This window comes from Schistocerca piceifrons, chromosome 9 (assembly GCF_021461385.2).
Source record: "Schistocerca piceifrons isolate TAMUIC-IGC-003096 chromosome 9, iqSchPice1.1, whole genome shotgun sequence".
NCBI classification, from domain to species: domain Eukaryota; kingdom Metazoa; phylum Arthropoda; class Insecta; order Orthoptera; family Acrididae; genus Schistocerca; species Schistocerca piceifrons.
The window spans coordinates 101,826,684-101,847,978 of NC_060146.1; the positions used below are offsets into that span (position 1 = coordinate 101,826,684).

Genomic DNA, 21,295 nt, shown 5'->3' on the forward strand with positions numbered 1-21,295 from the left:
TAAAATTATATACTTATGGTCATTTTATTTTTCCAAGAGATTGCTCTTTGTCAGATATTTGTAACACATTCTTGTAGCTGTTGTGATAGTGAGAGTGACTTGACCCTGACACACAAGCAGTGCAAACTATACGAAAATTAACTTGTTGCTCTTATTTTATTGACAGACCCTAGCTTTCCTTGTTAAATCAAGCACATAATACATGGTGATTGAATACTGAAAACGATAACTACTGTGGGTTGGGGCTGAGGGCTCCCATATCAGTTAATTGGTGTTAACATGGAATAGTGGAGGCTCACTACCGTTTTATAAAGTACACACATCACAAGTTTATTTAAGTGCAAAAGATTAGTGTTTGCATAAAGTGTATGGGGAGGATATTGCTAATGCTCGTTTTTCTAGAGATTTCAGTTGGGATACTGGTTGCTGTCATTATACAGAGCACTGAGGATGTAAAGAAGTTCAAATTACAGGTTAACTTTCTCTCTATAAACAGGAGCAACCAATTACTTTCCTTCTACCATTTCTGCCTGTTCGAGTGACCCACTTTTGCGTGTTTCATCAAAAACGTGTCATCACGGGAATTTAATGTTAGTTTAGCCTGTAGTCTTAATAGATCTCCTATGAGCGATGTTTCAAAGAAAAGGAATTTCCAATTCTTTTGCTGCCGTAGTGCCACGCCCACTTTCATTTTCTTGTTCATTCATCAGTCAGTAACCTAAAGGGGCCGGTGACATCATGGTAGTTTTGTAGCTATCCGCTTATAATCGGCATCGTGAATTACTGCGTCTATAACACATTCTACAGTCTTTACTGAACAAATTAATAAGAGAAATCGTGAAACATTTCCTTCTACAGTTGGTAGGTTCTGAACTGTGCCTCGTAAAGTGCTTAAAAACCACGACTACTTTGCGCCGCGCAGCCATCTTTGTACTGTGCAGTTGAGCGGTCGTCCGACTAGGTGCAAAGCGAGTTCGTTGCAGTGTAGGTAATTTTCGGGCTGGTAGTGTGCTGTTGCAGGGGTGTGTGTGGCGTGTGTGTTAGTCCCTGTGTGTCTGCGACACCGAACGACCCGCCGATATACAAGGTAAGCACGTATTGTGCCACTTATGAAGAAATTAAGTTGTTTTTCGGTGAATCGACCGAACTGTTTCTGTCACCCGCGCCTTCATAGTAGCCGTCTGCCGGAAATTTCTAATTGTGAAGTGCTCATTCCGCTATGTAGACAACTCTCAGTCGTTGAAAACGTTTGCAAGCTGTATCCACAGACTTCAGAGTAATGAAAGTGATCTTTATAACGTAAGTTTAATTTTGATAAACGCCATGTTTAAGAGTCTGCAGCACTTTAGGTTAAAGATGGTAAAGGTAATAAACAGTTACTGAACATTAGTTGTACATAACGAAATCTTTGAAGAATAGTTCCTGTCAAAGTATGCGGTCAAAATTATAAACTGCTTAGAATAATTTGTAGTAGTGCGGCTGGCTCTAAGTAGTACCTTATTTTCGAAGTACTGACTGATCGGCGAGTACCGAAGTATATTTCCTTGTACGCTAAATTAAATTGATAAGTCATCCGGAAGACGAAGAGTGATACAGTTCGTTAAATAAAATTTAACTAGCGCTAAGAAATTAATGAAATGATTTCAATATTTGAAGAAGCAATAAAAATGGTCTTGCTATTATCAAGATATTTCTAATGCAACTAAGTCATTAGTGCACAGAATTTGTGGGCAGTAGTGGCACTGTAAAGTGCTGACGCATAGGCGAAGTAGGACGAATTGTGCATAAATGAAACATAGGGGGAATTGAGTCAATTATCGATTCACGTGTCCTCTCCAGACTAAACACGTTTGTATATTCATATATCAGCTTATATGGCTCATCTTTTTCCTAGTAATAATTTGACAAATCCATTGTCAATGTAAAATGATCCTTGGCTGAATAAAGTACTTACTAACCGGGTGCAAGTAGTATCAAAGGGAGTGCCATTAAGTTGCCGGTATAGTTGCCTGTGGCAGGTAAAGTAATGGAAAAATGTTAGCATCTTCAGAGTGCTATAAAAGTCTTCTGGAGAAGTACATGTACCGATATAGTATACTGTGTGTAAAAAATAGAAATAGGAATTTTCTATCCCAGAGTTGTTATATATGTAGTCAACAAGTAATAAATCATTGGTTTATCTGACATACAGTAGTGACGCCATTTATACTGCTTTGGAAGAGAGAAGGTAATCAAAGTGCATTTCTGTAAGCTTAACTGGCGGTTGTTAACGTCCTAGGTCTTGATATGAGAGAGAGAGCAATTTTTCGAACGAATTGTTGGAATTTGTGCTAAAAAATGTCGATATTGTGGTTAACATGTTTGTCAACGTTAAATTTTCCAATGTATTGGCATTAAAATGACAACTAACTTTGGGTTTTCCAAATCTTTTCCTCGCCTAATATAAACAATAGGCACCTAAACCCATCTGCATGTTTTTTGTTCAGTTTGGCATTTCAGCATTAGGAATGTATCGAAGATAGTGTTGAGTTTCCACTAAGAGAGGGATCTTTTCCAAGAAAGCCCGCATCATTTTTGATGTCCTTATACGCTTGTTAAACGTAGACATGTGTTTCAAGTGGCGGGTGTGGCAACACAGTAGTTCAGCTTGCTAGAATTCACTCCGGTAGGGTGGGATCAGATTTCGACAGTTATACGGCTTTCTTACACAGGGTTACAGTCTTTCTACCGTCAGTTGTTGGTCAATGAGCTAACAACAACAAAAAATCTCCAGCAACTCAAACCTTTTTTTAACATACACTTTTCGTATAAAACTTGATACTTGGCGTACTTTGTAGCTACACAAAACAAACGTCAGCTGTCTATTTCGTGGTAAAGTTGAAGCTTCTAATGAGAAAATTAGTGGTAATTCAGACGCCGAAGTCCAAATATTGCGATAAATTATAAGGATGTGTAACAATGAAAACTTACTTTAGTATTGAAAAGGTACCGGTTTCCAATTTCCAGACGTTTGCCGCCAGCAAGTTTAACGACTTAATCACGAGAGCAGACATAACCCATCTACGCGGATTTTTGTGAAATTGCGACACACTGTTTTGGAAGTTAGTTACAAAAAGATGCAAATCAAATGAGTAGCAGAGTTTCTGTGGTAGCAAAGTGATTCATATTGTCTTCTGTCACTTCTTTGGCAGAGGTTGAAAAGCGTTATTTATTACGAGCCAGTTTGCGGCTTATTGGGCCTTAGTCACGCAACAACCGACAGTAGCCTTATAATCCGAAAACTGGTGCCAGTAAACAAATACAACAGAGCAGAAACGCAGTTTGTTTTCGAGCCCTAAATATGATTCATATTCGTAACAAAAACTGGTACTTTTGGGTGTATAAGTTTTGACACTACCAGGCAACAAACATCGAACACTGAATTTACTCCTCAGTGTAAAAGACTGACAATTTTTAAGAAGTTTAAAGTGTTGCTCCGAATAATGAGTCTGCCGTAATAACAACATTGCAGGCAACGGCCTTTCGTTGTGAGAGTGTAAGGCAACTAGAAATAGTCGGGCAGAGTGGGTGGCTACATGGGCAGACAATATCAACCAGACGGGAGTATTTAAGCTAATTAATTACATAGATACAGACGTTTCGTCTACTCGTCCGGGTTTTTTGGACGGTCGTCCATCGTTTGCAAGAACAGTTGCTCTTTTTAATAAACAGAACTGTTATGGAAACAGTCTTTTGCGACGGAGTCCTTGCAAAAAATTTCTCGGTTAACATGTCGCATTAAATTCGGACAAAATCCCAGGCTTGCAGTTAAGTTTTTACAGACTAGACATACGGTCTTAGAGGAAATTTTCCTGAGGCTAAGTATATGAAAAAGATATGTGATTAAGGTGTTATAATAAGTCTTCACCTGAGGGAGATTATTATTTATCACCCTGAGGCGTAAAAGTCGGCAAGCACGTTTTTGCAGCTGTAAAGTGTTGATGGGACTATTCTGTTTCATTTGATGAGAACAAAAATGACTATAATGTGAGATTTGTGGTAGAAAAGCATGTTAAGTACTTCGCTGTGATAATATACACTGTTGCTATTGGGACAATTTAATGAATCTAATAATAATTCAGTTTAAAGCATGGTGAAAGGTAATTCAGCGCAATTTCGCAAGAAGGGGATGTCACTTCATAAGCTTATAATTATGAGGGTATGCTGAACGTTGTTAGTACCAAGTAGTATTTTCAGGTATTTATGACGCTGGATGTTGTAATGCGCAAAATAAGCTACACTCCGCTTACTAGAATAGTGTGTAGGCCACGGAGAAGTTCGGAGCGCCAATCCATAGTTAATCGTATCGTATATAGTATCCACGTTAGCACTTCATCGTATTTGCTTTTTTGGGACAGTTCCAGGCACTGAACGAAGAGGCTTAAGGCAATGATAAGACACTATATACGTGTTCAGAGAGTCGACGGTTGAGATACCTGGCCGGCCAGTCAGACTTCTGTGATTTCCATAAATCACTGATGGCGAGATAGTTCCTACGAAAAAGCACGACAGATTTCCTTCTTATCCCGAACTTGTTCTCAGTCTCTAATGGCCTCGACGTCGATGTGACGTTAAATCCTAATCTTCTTCCCCCTTAAAATTCTAGGTACCTGTCACAAGGATTCCTCGTTAAATGGCAAGTTCCTACCGTATAAGGGCTGGATGAGCAGGTTGTTTTAAATAATCTGCCATATGTTTTCAGCTTATGGGGCTCTTAAGGGCATTGATGCCCTTAGGAGTGTGGGTTTAGGAATTTTGTTCTGTTGAGGCTCCCACCCAATTGGTTTGTTCTTATTCATTTGATTATGTATTTTTCTCTACATTTCTTTTCGTGGTGAAATTCCGCATCCCGGTATTTACACATAAGGGGAGCCACCAGTGAAAAACTCAATTGGAAAGGATACTGGTTGCTGTACTGACCAATCGTTTAATTATTTTGCTATCTTGTCTTTGGGTATATGTTAGTTGCCGTTTAGTATACTCGCATTCTGTTTAGATGACCTAAACCTATGTCATCTATCTTGTTCGCTCAATAGCCACACATGGGATAAAGACTGGGATTATTTTCTATCTTTGCTCTAGTGCTCTAGCTGTGACTATTGATCATCTGTCAACATAGGACGTCACTACCGTAAATCTTATTCTAACCTATTTTGGCTCGAAGGGAAGGACTACTTTTGCACTCTCAATTCACTATTCTCGCAGTTGTTCACATGTTCGTAATTCCTAGGTCTTGGGCAAATTTTTTTAGCGGACAAGATTACATCTGGGGGGGGGGGGTTATGAAGTGGGTTGTGCTGAATTCGTAAATGGGCGTAGTTAGTCTTTCATTGGTCCGTTTTTTCTAGTCCTGTTCAGACCATATTTTCCGATTTCTGGTGTGATCTTTACCCCGTGTGGGCGGGTATTAGTTACTGTATATACCGTTTGTTGTGGTGCAGTTTAGCCTTGCGAGGAAGGGAAGCGAACCATCGTGAGAAGCACTTTCTATTAGTAAACCTCTTGTGTTCCAACCAGGCTTCGGCATGATGGCGGCGGTACTTTGTACTCCAGTACTGGGTGTCGGTGGAAATATTTTTTTTGCAGGTAGAGCTCGGAAATGAGTACACATGCTCCCGTCACTGCTGGAGATAACGTCAAGATAGCTTATCCACTGCTACAGAGCCGCGATAAAAGGCGTGGTCGGCCAACAGCGATGGATTAAGATAGTGCACACATCTTAACTGTGAAAGCGCTTTCTACCTGTTTCTTCAGTGTCGGTTGTAAGATTATAATGATGGGACATGGAGCTGTCGACAAACTGAATAGTAGACACGCTGGTGGTATAACCCTTTGTAACCTAACCTGCAGCTGAGCACGCTCTTAATAAAGGATACAATTGGCTCTCACACAGAAAGCTTCATTATTACTTAAATCATGCTATTCTATCCTGTGCAAGCATCGTCATCTCTAACTACAGCAAACACACATTCATTAGAACCTGCTTGCTGTATCCATATCGCGGTGCCTCTCTGCGATTTTTACTCCCAACATTCGTACCCAGTATTTAATTCAGGATTCCTTGACGTCACAGAACGTGTGCAATGAACCGATCCCTTCTTTTAGTTATTTTCCTTCATTTAGTTACATTGTCACAATTTTCTCCCCAATTCTATTAGTATCTCCTAATTGGTTACGGTATCTGTCTAATCTTCAGCAATTTTCTATATCACTACATTTGAAAAGCTTGCATTTTCTTAACTATTTATCGTCCACGTGTCACTTCCGTACACAGCTACACTTTTCTGACAAATCCCTTAGGAAAAGACTTCTTAACAGCTAAATTTATCTTTGATGTTAACAAATTCTTCGTCTTGAGAAAAGCGTTTCTTGCCACAAGTTATTTTATTGCCCAAGTAGCACAACTCGTATGCTGCTTTTGTCTCGTTTACTAAACGTAACTCCCTCAGCACCGCCTGATTTAATTAGGCTACATTCCAGTATCCTTGTTTTGCTTTTGTTAATGTTCAACTTGCCCTCCTTATAAGACTATCCATTGCGTTCAGCTCCACTCCCAAGTCATTTGCTGTCTCTGAATTGCAGTGTCATCGCCAAGCCTGAAAATTTTTATTTCTTCCTTCCATAACCTTAATTCCTTTTCCAAATTTTTACTTGCTATCCTTCGCAGCTTGCTCAGTGTCCAGATTCGATAAAATTGGGGATAGGCTACAAACCTGCCTCACTCTCTTCTGAACGACTGCTGCCCTTTCATGCACTTAGATTCTTAAACTTGCCGTCTTGTGTCTGTACAAGTTGTAAATAACTTTTCACTCCTCGTGTTTTACCCCCGCTAACTTCAGAAGTTTAAAGAGTGTAATCCAGTCAACATGTTAGAAACTTGAAAACGACAGACCACAGTGAGAAAAGTAAGCCCTTGTGGTTTCCATCGGCGGACGAACATATGACCACGAAATGCAAAGTGTGTGAAAGTAGTCAAAGATTCGCCTGACCGTTATCTTAACGGCCAAAGACTACCTTCAGACCTAATAGTAGCTGCATAAAAGGTGACAACGTTGTCGTCAGTCCTAACAGAGCGGCTGTATGACGATCTTCACTACACTCTTATCCTTCCGTGACAACTTGCTCCATAGATAGAAATGGTGACATCGCCGCTGGAACGTAGTGATCCCCCCTTTCTTAGTAAAATAAAGCGATTATCTCGATCGCAAAGTATTTTTATTAACAGGTGACCTATTTCAGTGTCTTATGCGCCCGTAAGTAAAGCTGTCATCAATCCATGTATTGTATCGAACACCCCAGTGCTTTACCAGGCATGGTCGTGTTGGAAGTGACAAGGCGTTGCCTTCCTGTGAGCTTACTTACCCAGCCAGTCATAGGACGACCTACAAATTAACGTGGATTCCGAACTGCCGGAACTCGCTATTTTTCACACACTCTGCCAGATTTAAAATGCCTGGCTGCGAATAGTACGAGGGGTGTTCATTACGTAATGCAACACATTTCTTTTTCGATTGAGAAAGCGGGATTTGGTGTGGGACATAGTGGAATATTCTCACTTCATAGTTTCATAAAGTTCTGATAGGTGGGGCGGCGCTATACGTCTGTAACGGAGGTGTTCCAGGTTTCTTTTGACGGAAAACCAGGGCATCGCAGACATTAATACGTGCTTGCAAGATGTCTGCGAAGATCTGGCAGCGAACAAAAGCACGATGAGTCGTTGGGGGAGGCCCGTCATTGAAACAAGGTCGCGCAGACCTTTCCATCTCCCGCATGGCACCCGGCCGGACACAGCCGTGACTCCTACAATGTTGGAACGTGCAGACACTCTCAAAACGAGGGATCACAAACAAACCACTTCGCTGCCCAGCTGGGCGTTTCTGTTGTTACGCTGACACTTGTCTGCGCACTCGTGAGGAAGTCACGAAACTTCATTGTACTGTTCTTACTCATCTACCCTGCAGCCCGGATCTCGCAACGTCAGACTTCCACCTGTTTGGGCCCGTGAAGGATGCACTCCGCGGGAAGCATTGCATTGATGATGGGGGAGGTTATTGATGCAGCAAGACTTTGGTTCCGACGTCGACCACATGCGAGGTACCGTGTGGGCATACAGACCCTCGCAGTAAAGTGGCGTAAGGCTGTCGCCTTGAACGATGGTTATGTCGTAAAATGATTTTGTAGCCAAAAGAATGATGAATAATATTGTTTACTGGAATCCTGAATAAAACCAACCTGATCTGAGAAAATGTGTTTCATTACTTATTGAACGCCCCGTACCTAACGGGAACAGCAGTTTCATAAGCAGCAGACTCAGAGGTATTCGTAATCATGCATTTTATACCCGAGTGAAGCCGTTCATCTGTAACTGCGATTGAAGGAGAAAATTTTAAACTTACCTCTAGTTCATAGATGGGTGTGCGCACGCGCGCCCGCAGTAACGGATGTTCTATTCCCTCTAGAGCAGTTATTCCTACCTGGGTGTAATTACCCCGTGAGGGGTAAACTAAAATTTTATAATGGGTAAAAAAAATGAATTGTTTCGGCCACGAAACTAAATTATTTTTAAAAGATCGTTATTTATTTACATTTTTTAGACTCGTAGAGAATCTCACAAAGCAAATTATGACCTATGACAGTTATTTTTCATGTTCTTCCAGAATTGTTTCACCATCCAGCTATGTGTAGCACGACGTTCGTTTGAGCACTTTCTTCTAAGTAACTTGGGCTTGTCTTCTGATGAAATTTCGATCTTCCATGTATGTCGGTGAGATTTTGGCATTTTTTAGATCAATTTGGACTTGTTTTATCCATACTGTTTCTGTAAGTACGCCAAAATTTTGTTAGTCGGTTGTCATCAAATCTCGTGATGTGCCCATAGTATTTCAGTCGCCGTTTGCGGAAATCGGTTTCGGTGTTGGAATAATTTTCTGTGACTGTGTGTGATTGTAGACGGTATCCTTCGTCTGTGAGTTCTGGCTAAGGATTTTTCGGGTGATCTTTTTCAGCCTTTTTGATATTTTCGAGGTCTCCTTTGTAATTAAGGTTTAGAGTCTCGCTGGCGTAGAATATTTAAAAGTTTGAAATGATATTTAAATGGACACCCTAGCTGCAAACAGGCGTTGATATACTTCATTGGGGACATGTTGAAAATGTGTGCCCCGACCGGAACTCAAACCCGGGATCTCCTGCTTACATGGTAGACGCTCTATTCATCTGAGTCACAGAGGACAGTGCACCTGCAGGGACTTATCCCTTGCACGCTCCCCGTGAGACCCACATTCCCAACATGTCCACACGACTACATTCGTAGTGCGCCTAATAGATGTTTGCCCATCATACTCATTACTAGTGGCAGATTAATCTACCAAGTCCCGTACGAGTTCGGGCATAGCGTGTGCGTTCGCGCAAGGTGGTCAGTGGCCGGGAAGCCATATCTTAACTATATATGATCCTTTTCTTGTCGTAACCTGATGGGTCTCCAGATATTTCGATTTTTCAGTTCTTGTTCCCGTTCTTTGATTATTAAATTTCTTAAGACTAATACTGATTACGTAAGTTATGTTTTCAGATACTAGCATTAAAGCGTGACTATATAGTGGAAGCTTCAACGTGTGAAGCCAATGTATGAACATTATCTTCCTCAGATAATCCACCAACTGTGCATACACACATTTCGTACTTCGTACCATACATCTATGACAGTAAAGTTGAGATACATACTTACATCACACATGCTTAAATATGTCACGAAAATGCCTTTCGCGAGTTGTAAGTAGTTCCCGCAGTAGACCACAAATTGGTTCATAATTCACAACAATAAACGAACTAATTAAGATCACAACGCAACATTTATGTAATGGTTACTACAGTGGTGTAGGGCCTAATTACTACTACTACTACTACTAATAATAATAATAATAATAATAATAATAATAATGGCGGTGGTCATACACGAAGTACTGGCAGCCTCACAACTTCAGTGTCTAACATTTTAGAAGTATTATTGTCTAAGCAATAGACCTCAAATGCCGCTTTATAGGCTTTTAATTCGAAAATTGCTCTAAAATGCTACTTTTGCTGCTCAATTATCACATAATTTTCCCTAATAAGGCCTGCACTATAGGTTCAGTCAGTGACGTTATAAACTTAAAATAGGGCTGCGGGTGCGGCCAACACGCGTCTTTGATGCTAGCCATTGGAACCACTGCCTGTACTCACACACCACTGTTCAACCAAACATTGCGCACTCCCTTGATAAAGACGAGTTGCTCGCTGACCACAGTACGACGTACACACGTAATCGAAGTACTGCGGCTACAGCTGGACTGCCACAACATACGCGGGTGTAACTGTATCAAAGCTGTCTGCACCCGTACGAGTTGCGCCTCCCACATTTCTGTGTGTGTGGGTGACGCCGCCACCGTAGCAGCTGGAACCTCAGGCATGACATCGCGCGCCCGAAACTCGAAATAGCAAAGACAGCGGCCGCGATCGATGCTGGCTGCAGTGTTACTTTTTGCGGAAAGGTCAAGGAGAACGGTGGCGCCAGCCGTGGATTAGCAGCAAACCGCCTGTGAGTCATCTCCGTCCCATACACGGCAGGCGTATGGGAAACTGCGGTCCCAAAACTGAACTACTATTGGAGAAAGCGGGAGTTTACTTTCCCCTCAAACTAATGTGACGCTCATCTTGTGCTCATTTTCGACTGTAATGCTGGACTGAATCGTCTTTAATACCAACAAGTGTTGGGTGCTATACGTGCATTTAAAAAAAGTGAAGCATTCAGCATAATCAAATATAGGATTTTTCAAAAAGAATGATTTGATTTCACAACTTCATATTAATTGATTAACGTACTATAAATAGGAGATGGATTGCAAAATACTCAAAAAATCATAGTTTTACTTCGCTTTGATGAAAGGAGACAATGTAAAAATGCAGTAAATGAAGCAGGCAAAAAGAAATGCAAACGTCTCAAAAATGAGATCGACAGGAAGTGCAAAATGGCTAAGCAGAGATGGCTAGAGGACAAATGTAAGGATGTAGAGGCTTATCTCACTAGGGGGTAAGATGTATACTGTCTACAGGAAAATTAAAGACACTGGAGAAAAGAGAGCCACTTGGATGAATATCAAGAACTCAGATGGAAACCCAGTTCAAAGCAAAGAAAGGAGAGCAGAAAGGTTGGAGTATATAGAGGGTCTATAAATGGGCGATGTAATTCAGGACAATATTATTGAAATGGAAGAGGATGTAGATGAAGATGATACTGCGTGAAGAGTTTGACAGAGCACTGAAAGAACTACTGACAGCCTTGGGAGAGCCAGTCCTGACAAAACTCTACCATCTGGTGAGCAAGATTTATGAGACAGGCGAAATACCCTCAGACTTCAAGAAGAATATAATAATTCCAATCCCAAAGAAAGCAGGTGTTGACAGATGTGAAAATTACCGAACTATCAGTTTAATAAGTCACAGCTGTAAAATAATAACGTGAATTCTTTACGGACGAATGGAAAAACTGGTAGAAGCCGACCTCGGGGAAGATCAGTTTGGATTCCGTAGAAATGTTGGAACACGTGGGACAGTACTGACCCTACGACTTATCTTACAAGATAGATAAAGCAAAGGCAAATCTACGTTTCTAGAATTTGTAGACTTAGAGAAAGCTTTTGACAATGTAGACTGGAAAACTCTTTCAAATTCTAAAGGAGGCAGGGGTAAAATACAGGGAGCGAGAGGCTATTTACAATTTGTACAGAAACCAGATGGCAGTTTTAACAGTCGAGGGGCATAAAAGGGAAGCAGTGGTTGGGAAGGGTGTGAGACAGGGTTGTAGCCTCTCCCCGATGTTATTCAATCTGTATATTGAGCAACCAGTAAAGGAAACAAAAGAAAAATTCGGAATAGGTATTAAAATCCATGGAGAAGAAACAAAAACTTTGAGGTTCGCCAATGACACTGTAATTCTGTCGGAGACAGCAAAGGACTTGGAAGAGCAGTTGAACGGAATGGACAGTGTCTTGAAAGGAGGATATAAGATGAACGTCAACAAAAGCAAAACGAGGATAATGGAATGTAGTCGAATTAAGTCGGGTGATGCTGAGGAAATTAGATTAGGAAATGAGACACTTAAAGTAGTAAAGGAGTTTTTCTATTTGGGGAGCAAAATAACTGATGGTGGTCGAAGTAGAGAGGATATAAAATGTAGACTGGCAATGGGAAGGAAAGTGTTTCTGAAGAAGAGAAATTTGTTAACATCCAGTATAGATTTGTCAGGAAGTCGTTTCTGAAAGCATTAGTATGGAGTGTAGCCATGTATGGAAGTGAAACATGGACGATAAATAGTGCTACAGAAGAATGCTGGAGATTAGATGGGTAGATCACATAACTAATGAGGTATTGAATAGAATTGGGGAGAAGAGGAGTTTGTGGCACAACTTGACTAGAAGAAGGAACCGGTTGGTAGGACATGTTCTGAGGCAAATTTAGCGTTGGAGGGCAGCGTGGAGGGTAAAAATCGTAGAGGGAGACCAAGAGATGAATAGTCTAAGAAGATTCAGAAGGATGTAGATTGCAGTAGGTACTGGGAGACGATGAAGCTTGCACAGGTTAGAGTAGCATGGAGAGCTGCATCAAACCAGTCTCAGGACTGAAGACAACAACATAAATATAAATGCTCTACATGTTCATTAGCAGGTGCTCGGAGATCCTCTAGACGATGGTTAAATTGGTCATATACTTTAAACAGTGTACCTGCTTTTACAGAAGTTATGGCAGCTGTTATTCTGTTTTTCACTGGTTTTGTCTCACGAGGCAAAGGGGAGATAAACACTTTCTTTGAAATATTCCCAAAAGAGAAAAACCGCGTGGGGTCATTTCTGGCGATCTTGGATGTCAGGAAAGCAGGACGATGTCTTGGGGTCCCGTGCGTCCTAAAGAGCGTCGAGCTATCTTTAAATGCTGCAGAATTGGATTTTTCTACAATTCATGACTCCGGTGACTTCATTTTTTCCAACAGGATGGAGCTCCACCGCAGCGTACGTCAGTTTCTCAATGACACTGAGCCTCAACGTTGGATAGGGAACACTGGACCCTGATACACTGTGCTTCTTTCTTGGCTTCCTAGATCGCCAGACGTTACCCCATGCGATATTTTCTTCTGGGAACGTTTGAAGGAAAGTGTGTTCATCTCCCCCTTACATCGGGGCATAGGAGCAGTGAAGAACAAGAGCCTCTTTAACTTCTTTAAAAGCAGATACATTGTGTAACGTTTAAGACCAATTTATCTATCGTCTAGATGTTATCCGTGCTGCTTCTACTGATAGTGGACGTGTAAAGCATTTTTAATAGCATAGTAAAACTAAGATTTTCTGAGTATTTTGCAATCCATTCATTGTTTCTAACGTGTTATCAATAAATATGAAGGTTTGAAACCAGGTAATTCTCTTTGAAACACCCTGCACTATTCGACCAGTAAACCTCCAGAGCCATTAAAGAATTGAACTCAATGCATAAAACAGCTACAATCGTCTGATTACTTTACAAATGAGGCTGTGTTGAACATTTGTCTTAAAGCATGCGAGCAAGATAAAGTAAAGGAAGAGTTTGAAATTATGCTTAAAACCGTTGGTAACCGCTAAGTTATCGGCGGATTATAAAACTAGTGGAAAAATGCTCCTATTTAAAAGACTCTCACTGAAAAAATGGGGTACGAACTGCCTCATTCTGCCTTCCTCAGCACAATTTCCCAAAAATTTTACCATCCGAACGTGTTGCACTCTTTCTTGATATGCAACTCGTCTGTCGCTCTGGCGCTCTCTCCGCTAACTGCAACTTGCTCCGCAAGGAGCATTTTTCCACTTGGTTCTCTTCTTTTCACTGTTACGTCAGGGCGTCACATTCACATGAAACGAAGTTTATGGTCCAGTGAAATTTTCATCGTGTACATTTGTGAAACTGAAGTAACAAAAAACTAATTCCACACAGCAGACGTGATTTTAGGTGCACAAAAATTTTGCATACGTCTCAGTACTACAGCATAGGGTTCCTAGAATCCTTGTGATAATAATGGAGACACTTTACAGCATTTTTTTCCGTGCTACATCACATTTTAAACTAAGTTTTCACCCTCACACCGGGTTTTACTTGCGTATTTTGTGTAAAAGTAGGGTAACCATGAACCAATGTATCTCGGAAAAGGATAAAAATACTAACAAAATTTTGAAGGTATTTAGAGTTCTCGATGTTTAGAATATATCGAAAAAATTACAGCCACTTGCAATGCATAGCAAAAATGGAATCAGAGGCTGTGTTTTGGTAAACAAAAGCCGTGTTTTTGGGGCGTTTCTCGTTAGCTGATAAAGATTTTTGAGAACTTGAAAATGTCACTTCTAGATAAATAATGCGTAGCGAATGTACCGTTAAAATTGGAGAATTCAGCTGCGGTTGCTCATTTAGATTCCTGTTGCTGATGGCAAAAAAGATGAAAAATGCTTTTTCGTGTTTTCTCCGGAAACGCGCGTAAATAGTCTTGGGTTAGCGATATCTGTTGCGAATAGTGTTCGTTGTGAAGTAGTAGTAAATTAAAACATCACCCCAGATGCTGAAGTTTAACTGCATGAGCAACGAAAACGTAGTAAGCGATAAAGCTTTTCCTTTGACCGTTTTGTGGCGGTTGTCAGCGAGAAAAAGTTCCCTAAAGATTTGAAATTATGTGTAAAGTTTTCTGGAAATCTGAGTGGTCTCGTTCTCAAATACTAGATTAATATAGTTTGGCTATTTGCGCGCCTTGAGTTATGCTGCACTAGGACAAACGCACAGTTCCTGATAATACTTGTGATATTGTGTTGAACTTTTAACATACTATACCTCTTAATGAGTAGATTACGGTAGCATTTTAAATTTGGCCAATAATAACTCGAAATGTAGAAAAACAATTTTTTTCAGTCCCTGAAAGCCGCCAGATAGGCAACCTGGAGCCGATATTGGTTTCTGGGATAGCGATTTAGTAATATAGATTCTCTCGAAGGAATTGTGATAGTTTATATAGGTTCCGCGCAAAGGGTGGGGGAGGGGGGGGGGAAGTGGCAAACGTACTTCCGCTTCAGGATTATGGACACAAGCTTTGTATTCATTGCGGGATTCTCAGTAATTTCCAGCATTCATTGACAAGGCGACTGCGGTCCCTCACGCTAGGATCTTTTTTAGGGCCTCTTTTTTTTTTACGCTGTGTTACATAGTTACGTGAGGTACGCCATCACGCTCCACAGTCGGCGTCGATACACCACCAAATCGGGCAGCTTCATTCACTGCTCGTTGAAGCAGAATAGCACCTTTCTGCAATTCTCTCACGGCCTCATGTGTTCCCATTCAACCGACTGGCAAATACACAACACAGCACTTCGCCTGCATCATGTGCGAGTAGCCTTAAGGGGATACGGAATCACCTATCCCCGCAATGTTAATATATGCCTACTATAGGGAACATTTTCTCACAAACTACTGGAGACAGAGAGGTAAAAATTTTACTGTATGTGCATTCATATGTTACAACAATACTGAAACAACAGTTTATTGTCAAAGTATTTTCTTACAGAGATATTGTACATTTATTTTTAAGTAAATTTTTTCCATCGCTTTTTACTAGACTATCACCCCTAAGTCTTTTGTAAATCAAGTAATTAAAAAATCGTTGTTTCAGTATGTAATAGGGACCTATGTCACTAAGTCATAAAAATTTCAGACTTCTAGGTTGACCAGTACCTGAGATAATGTTCCTAGATGAAGTAAAAAGTAAACTTACGGGAAACGGAGAAAGAAGATTAAAACATTCCTGATCCGTAGCTAATACCCCCTTCACAGTCTTCATAATCATCTTCAAGTCTTCTTTTGGCACCCCTCTGCACCTGTCTTGCTTTTTTCACTAATGTCTTGATTATATTATCAGCATGCCTTAGTCTGTGCTGATCTAAAAAGAACATAGCACGTACCGTACGGGAACCAACACACATACCCAACTTTTGAAGGACCTGGCATTTAGTTATATTTCCAAGATTGAAGGTTGCCACAGCATCATACACACCAAAATGTAGTGTATTAATTCCGACAAACACTGTTTTTGGGAGACGATGCCATATCACACTATTCAAGCAATCGTTGGGGTTCTGCGTTTTTCCGTGAAGATATTTCATCAGAAGACTTCTGTCAGCCAGATCTCTGAAAATGGGCTTTATTTCTGCCATGATGGCTGATGGTAGACTGTGGTGGTGAATGTATTTCTCTCCTGTTGTTAGTCCCCTATTGTATTTACACCAGCTGTTTTCACCTTTGGGGCACAAACCATGTTGTGGATGCTCATCCGTGGATGCGGTGTGGAAATATAAAGCCCATATAGCTCTCCTCATTTCTTCAAGATTGCCTGTATTTTGCCTGATTGCAAGGCCATAGCAATTCTGAATGTGGTCTATTATGGAATCAGTCAATCTTCCTCTGCCATCCAAGGTTTTCCCATCATCTAGTTTTTTCCCTTTCATAACTGATTTTAACCTTCTCAGCCTGGCACCCATTCTCGTCTGCACATGTCCTATACATTCAAGTTTGCTTATATTTGCACTGTTCCCATATGGTTTGCTTTCCAAAACTTCTTTGAATGCTTTAGAGTCACCATCTCCCAGATATTTGACATAGCGAACATTATACCACTGTGAAGAGCGATGAAAAATTTTCTTCACCCCAGCAACCTCCATGCCACCACTACTACCATAATAATTAGCAATACAGTCATCACTGTGTTCATTTTTCAGCCTGCCTGTGCACCTACAGTATTTAGACATTATTGCAACATCAATAACCTTGCCAGTATCAACACTAGTTGCTGTTACAACACCATTGTTGGAGGTGTGGCCCCTTTTCTGCCACGTGCCATCAAACGCCACTGTGAGGTCACGACTGCCGTCATTTTCTTCCACTGCTTCTTCCACAGTAACCTGCATTGACTTCTGTGCTACATCTTCAACTGCAGATCCTAGTACATAATTGTAAGCTTCAAACTTTGAAGGTGCACTTGGAAGATTTAGAACACCACATAGCATATCACCAGCTGCTTTGCCCTTACCAATTGCTCGCAATCCATAAACTAACCTAATATTTACACTATAAAGTTCAGTTTTCTTGTATCCATTATTTACAGTTACTGAAACCGAACTTAGAAACTTACAGCTGTATTTACAAACACTGCATATTAAATTAAACTGGGCAGCCAGGCCAACATGGGATTCTACTTTCAGAGAAACGTTTCCATGACATTTTTTGCAGCACAAACTGTTTTCAAGAGCTTCACACAATATATTCGTATCAATGAGTTCAAAAACTTCATTCCCTCTATCAAGTAAATTATATTTCTCTTCCAAATCTCGTAGTTTTTTATGAGAAGCACTGTTTTCATTTGGTGTAAGTTCGTTCGGCAAATCAGTAATAAGTGGATTCACATTTTCCAACAGTGATGATGATGAACTGCTTTGCTTTGCTAATGAATCATTATTTCTTTTCTTTTGCCAGTTCACACGCTTTTTAAATACTTTTGCTTTAGCTCTAGGCATTTTCACTGCGAAAAATGAAGCACTAAATACGAAATAACTCAACAACAACTACTTTCTTATATCACACTGTTTACAAAACAGTCCCGCCACAAAGTCAAAGAGTAACTTGAGGAAACCAGAGAGAAACATTTTCGGGCAACTAGTGTATAAATAGTCGCTGGAAACCGGGATATTTGAATTCATGTCACTTTAAAGGTACTGCCAAAAAGTTCATGGTCAGCCACGAGAGACGTGTATAACTAAAGCGCAATACCCGATCTCACAAATATATAAAAATAAAATAGTTATAATTGTAGTAGAGCTATGTATGATACGTCATTTTAAAGAGGAAACATGGCAGAATATAATACGCCAATAAAAAAAAAATTCGATTTTTTAACCCAAAATCCGATTCCGTATCCCCTTAAAGAACATCCGATTTCCCTGTCTTACTTCGAATATTACCTGTACATCTGTCGACTTGGTTCCGTTAAGAACGACGTGTTGAGTTCTATCTGCAAGAAACTCTAGGATCCAATCGCAGGTCTGCTCCGATACTCCGTATGCTCGTATTCTTTTAACGCAATGTGGGACGGTGTCAGATGTGGGAACGTGTGGTGAAAAGACAAAAATGTGATTCGGTTGTGATAATTTCGCGTGGCTCAGTGGGCTCGTGCAAGTCTTTTAATTTTACGCCACTTCGGCAGCTTGGGTGTCCTGAAGTTATGTCAGTAATACTATTGAGGGGAAGCGGACTTACAGTTCAACGTGGACCCGAACCACACGTCGTTAATAGCGAATCTTCACATCGTAGAGAGGTGAAGATCAAGTGAAAACCAGCCTGGAAAAAAAAGTCGTGTTCCGATCGGAAGTCGTAACCGCGCCCCCGCAGTTTCCAGAAACGCGCTTTACCGCTGGATAGCCAAGTGCGGCGAAAGTCCAGTAATAATTAACTTTGTCTAAACGCAAACTGCATTGATTTTAGCAAGTGCGGAAGAATGGTTCAAAATATTAACAGTGTAAATGTGTGTTCAGTGGTGGTAGACGATGGAGGTGTTATTGGTATATTGTTCGTAAGGGCACATTACTTGCCTTCAATCAGCCGGATGATTGACTGCTTTCTTCGCGTTTTATCAATAGTTAATCATTTCTTATTGACCCAGGTACTTCCCATTTATCTTTGATACTTCTTGGGCAGCAAAAGCAGCAACTTCTTTTGACCTGCAAATGTAATGCGGTCAAATCTGTCGAAGGCATTCAACGCGATATGCCAGTATTAAGAGATACGACCGATGTGTGTGTGTGTGTGTGTGTGTGTGTGTGTGTGTGTGTGTGTGTGTGGGAGCGAGAGTTAAAGGAAGAAACGGCTAGACAACGGCGAGGTATCCAGTGGCTCGTGTGGGAGGTGTGTTGATGTCCAGCAGATGCCACGGTCACTGTGACGTACCATCGTGATATTGTCACTGTAGTTGCAAATCGTATGCAAATTAGCCATGACTCTGCGTGTGACATTGTTCCTATCCAACGGACACTGTATTCGTTACGGTCGACAGCTACAGCTGGTTTGGCTGCCTGGCGGAGGTGGGTCGATCGCCCGCGGGTCAGACATTCCAGTGTAGACTATAAAATATGGACCCTTCCTCAACCTGAAGGTGGGGATGGTGGTTGTTGCCGAAACAACTGGTTTTCGGATTTATCGGTTTTTTCAACGTCAGTTGAACCTGACAATGAAACGTTAAAAACGTCCGACCTGACCGGTTTCTGAAATAAGATATCCGATTTTGTATTCCTCTTATTTCCTGTAAAAATCGTAAAAATCAAAGAGTGAAGAAATTTGACTCCTTCAGTTCTAAGATACATAAAATGAAAATAAAATATTAAAGTAAATAGGAAAAGCCAAGAAAACTTGGTCCGTCCAAGGTTCGCTGCTTTCACGGAAAGGAACAAGTGGTTGAATACTACAAAAAAAAAACACTTGTATTCTCTTGTTGATTCTAATTTTTTGAAACTCTGCTCAAAAATAATGTAATCAAGAATCATACCACCATTTGGGCATTAGGTGTAGTGAGTGCTGAAGTGTGAAATCTGAGGTTGAAGAGCCCTATTGTTCATGTTAATTTGTCCATTTTAAAGAAGCAGATAAAGGCATATTACGTATAGGCAATAGCTTAGCTATTTTCAGTTTTCATCGTAAACCATGCATGAGCTGTTAAGTTTCCAGCTTATATGATGTCGCAAGTTTGTCGCGGTTCCTCCTGTTCTTAATCTTTCAAGAGAATGGAGCATTGTGCTTCCTTGTTACCGCACTTCGTAAAACACTTCCAGACGATGGATGGCACCATTCTGTAAAGTACAACTAATGTCCGGCGATGACAGCGTGAAACTGCCCTATAGACGAGATGGGTCGAGTCTCGCACATTGCTTTGTACACGCATACCATTCAGTGCGCCACGTCACATTGGAATAGTTTTATCATTGCCTAAGCAGTACTGTACTAATTCTAATACCACGCGTTTGTTGCTAGTTTCTGTCGACATTTGATCTCGTTTTACATTTTCAGTAATACCGCAATATTTCAAAGCAATATGAATTTTTGCGAATAATCATTTAAAACTTAATTTAAAAACCAAAAATTGTGGCGTTGCTGCTATGGTTAATATTTCGTTTTTACCCAGTTATTAGTAAAAAATAAACACCTGTTATAACGTACACCAAACAAATTGCGAAAAATACCTGTTATTCAGAAATACAATACCGGTATCGCTTTAGGCCGGTCGAGTTTTCTCATCCCTGCCTGAAGGTTGTTATTTTCGAACACTCGTGTACATTACTCGGCTCGGTCGTATTGCAGGTGGTTTGCCGATCTTTGAACTGACTTACCCACACAGTTATAAAGAAACCTGCAGCTTGCGAGTCGGCCGGAGTGGCCGAGCTGTACGGTCGCAGGTTCGAATCCTGCCTCGGGCATGGATGTGTGTGATGTCCTTAGGTTAGTTAGGTTTAAGCAGTTCTAAGTTCTAGGGGACTGATGACCTCAGATGTTAAGTCCCATAGTGCTCAAAGCCATTTTTTTCAGCTCACGAGGGTTAACCATCATCATATAGTTTCATCGCGTCGATAAAATTAAGCTGCATCCCTGAAACTCTGTGATAGTGTTCTTCATACACCATTCAGTGAGACATTTTCCTCCATCGATGAGGAAGGTTGCACTGACTGGTTGTAGAAGCCTTTAATACCGTCGTCACCATTCTGAAAATGCCTGTCACGCAGTGATTTTTTGGAAAGAGGAAAAAGTCACTAAGAGCCATGTCATGTGAACAGAGAAGGGAGACAAAATTTGGGAGGCCAGAGAAGTCGCATATGTGACTCTCTCCTGTGCAGTATGAGAGCGCGAGCGTTGCGGAAGAAAACACCCCCTCGGACTTTGCTTTTGCTTGACTCCTGGTACGCATTTAAAAAATCTTAGTCCTTTAGAGAAAACTATCCCTCTTGAAAAGTGTGACATTGCAGTCCCTACTACCTGGAATCACTGGACAAATTCAGCCACTCGTGTTTGGTTTTTTCCGTGCGTATAAAAGATATGATACAAGGTGTACAACTTTGCTTCCGACGTTTTTTCCCCAACATTTGAGGCTTTAATGAAACAAATTGGTTACACATGTACCATTCAAAGTATT

At 40.8% G+C, this 21,295-nt stretch overlaps 1 protein-coding gene across 5 annotated transcripts in view; it reads left to right on the forward strand.

Moving 5' to 3' along the window:
• The first annotated feature begins 991 nt into the window (after nt 1–991).
• Nucleotides 992–21,295, forward strand: part of LOC124717362 (spectrin beta chain) — a 496,390-nt gene continuing 476,086 nt past the window's right edge. For 2 of the 5 annotated variants that reach the window (XM_047244197.1, XM_047244195.1), the window contains exon 1: nt 992–1,087. The gene's annotated coding sequence lies outside the window, so the exon portion shown is untranslated. The remainder of the gene's footprint in view (nt 1,088–21,295) is intronic. The other 3 variants (XM_047244196.1, XM_047244198.1, XM_047244199.1) reach the window with 2 other exon arrangements.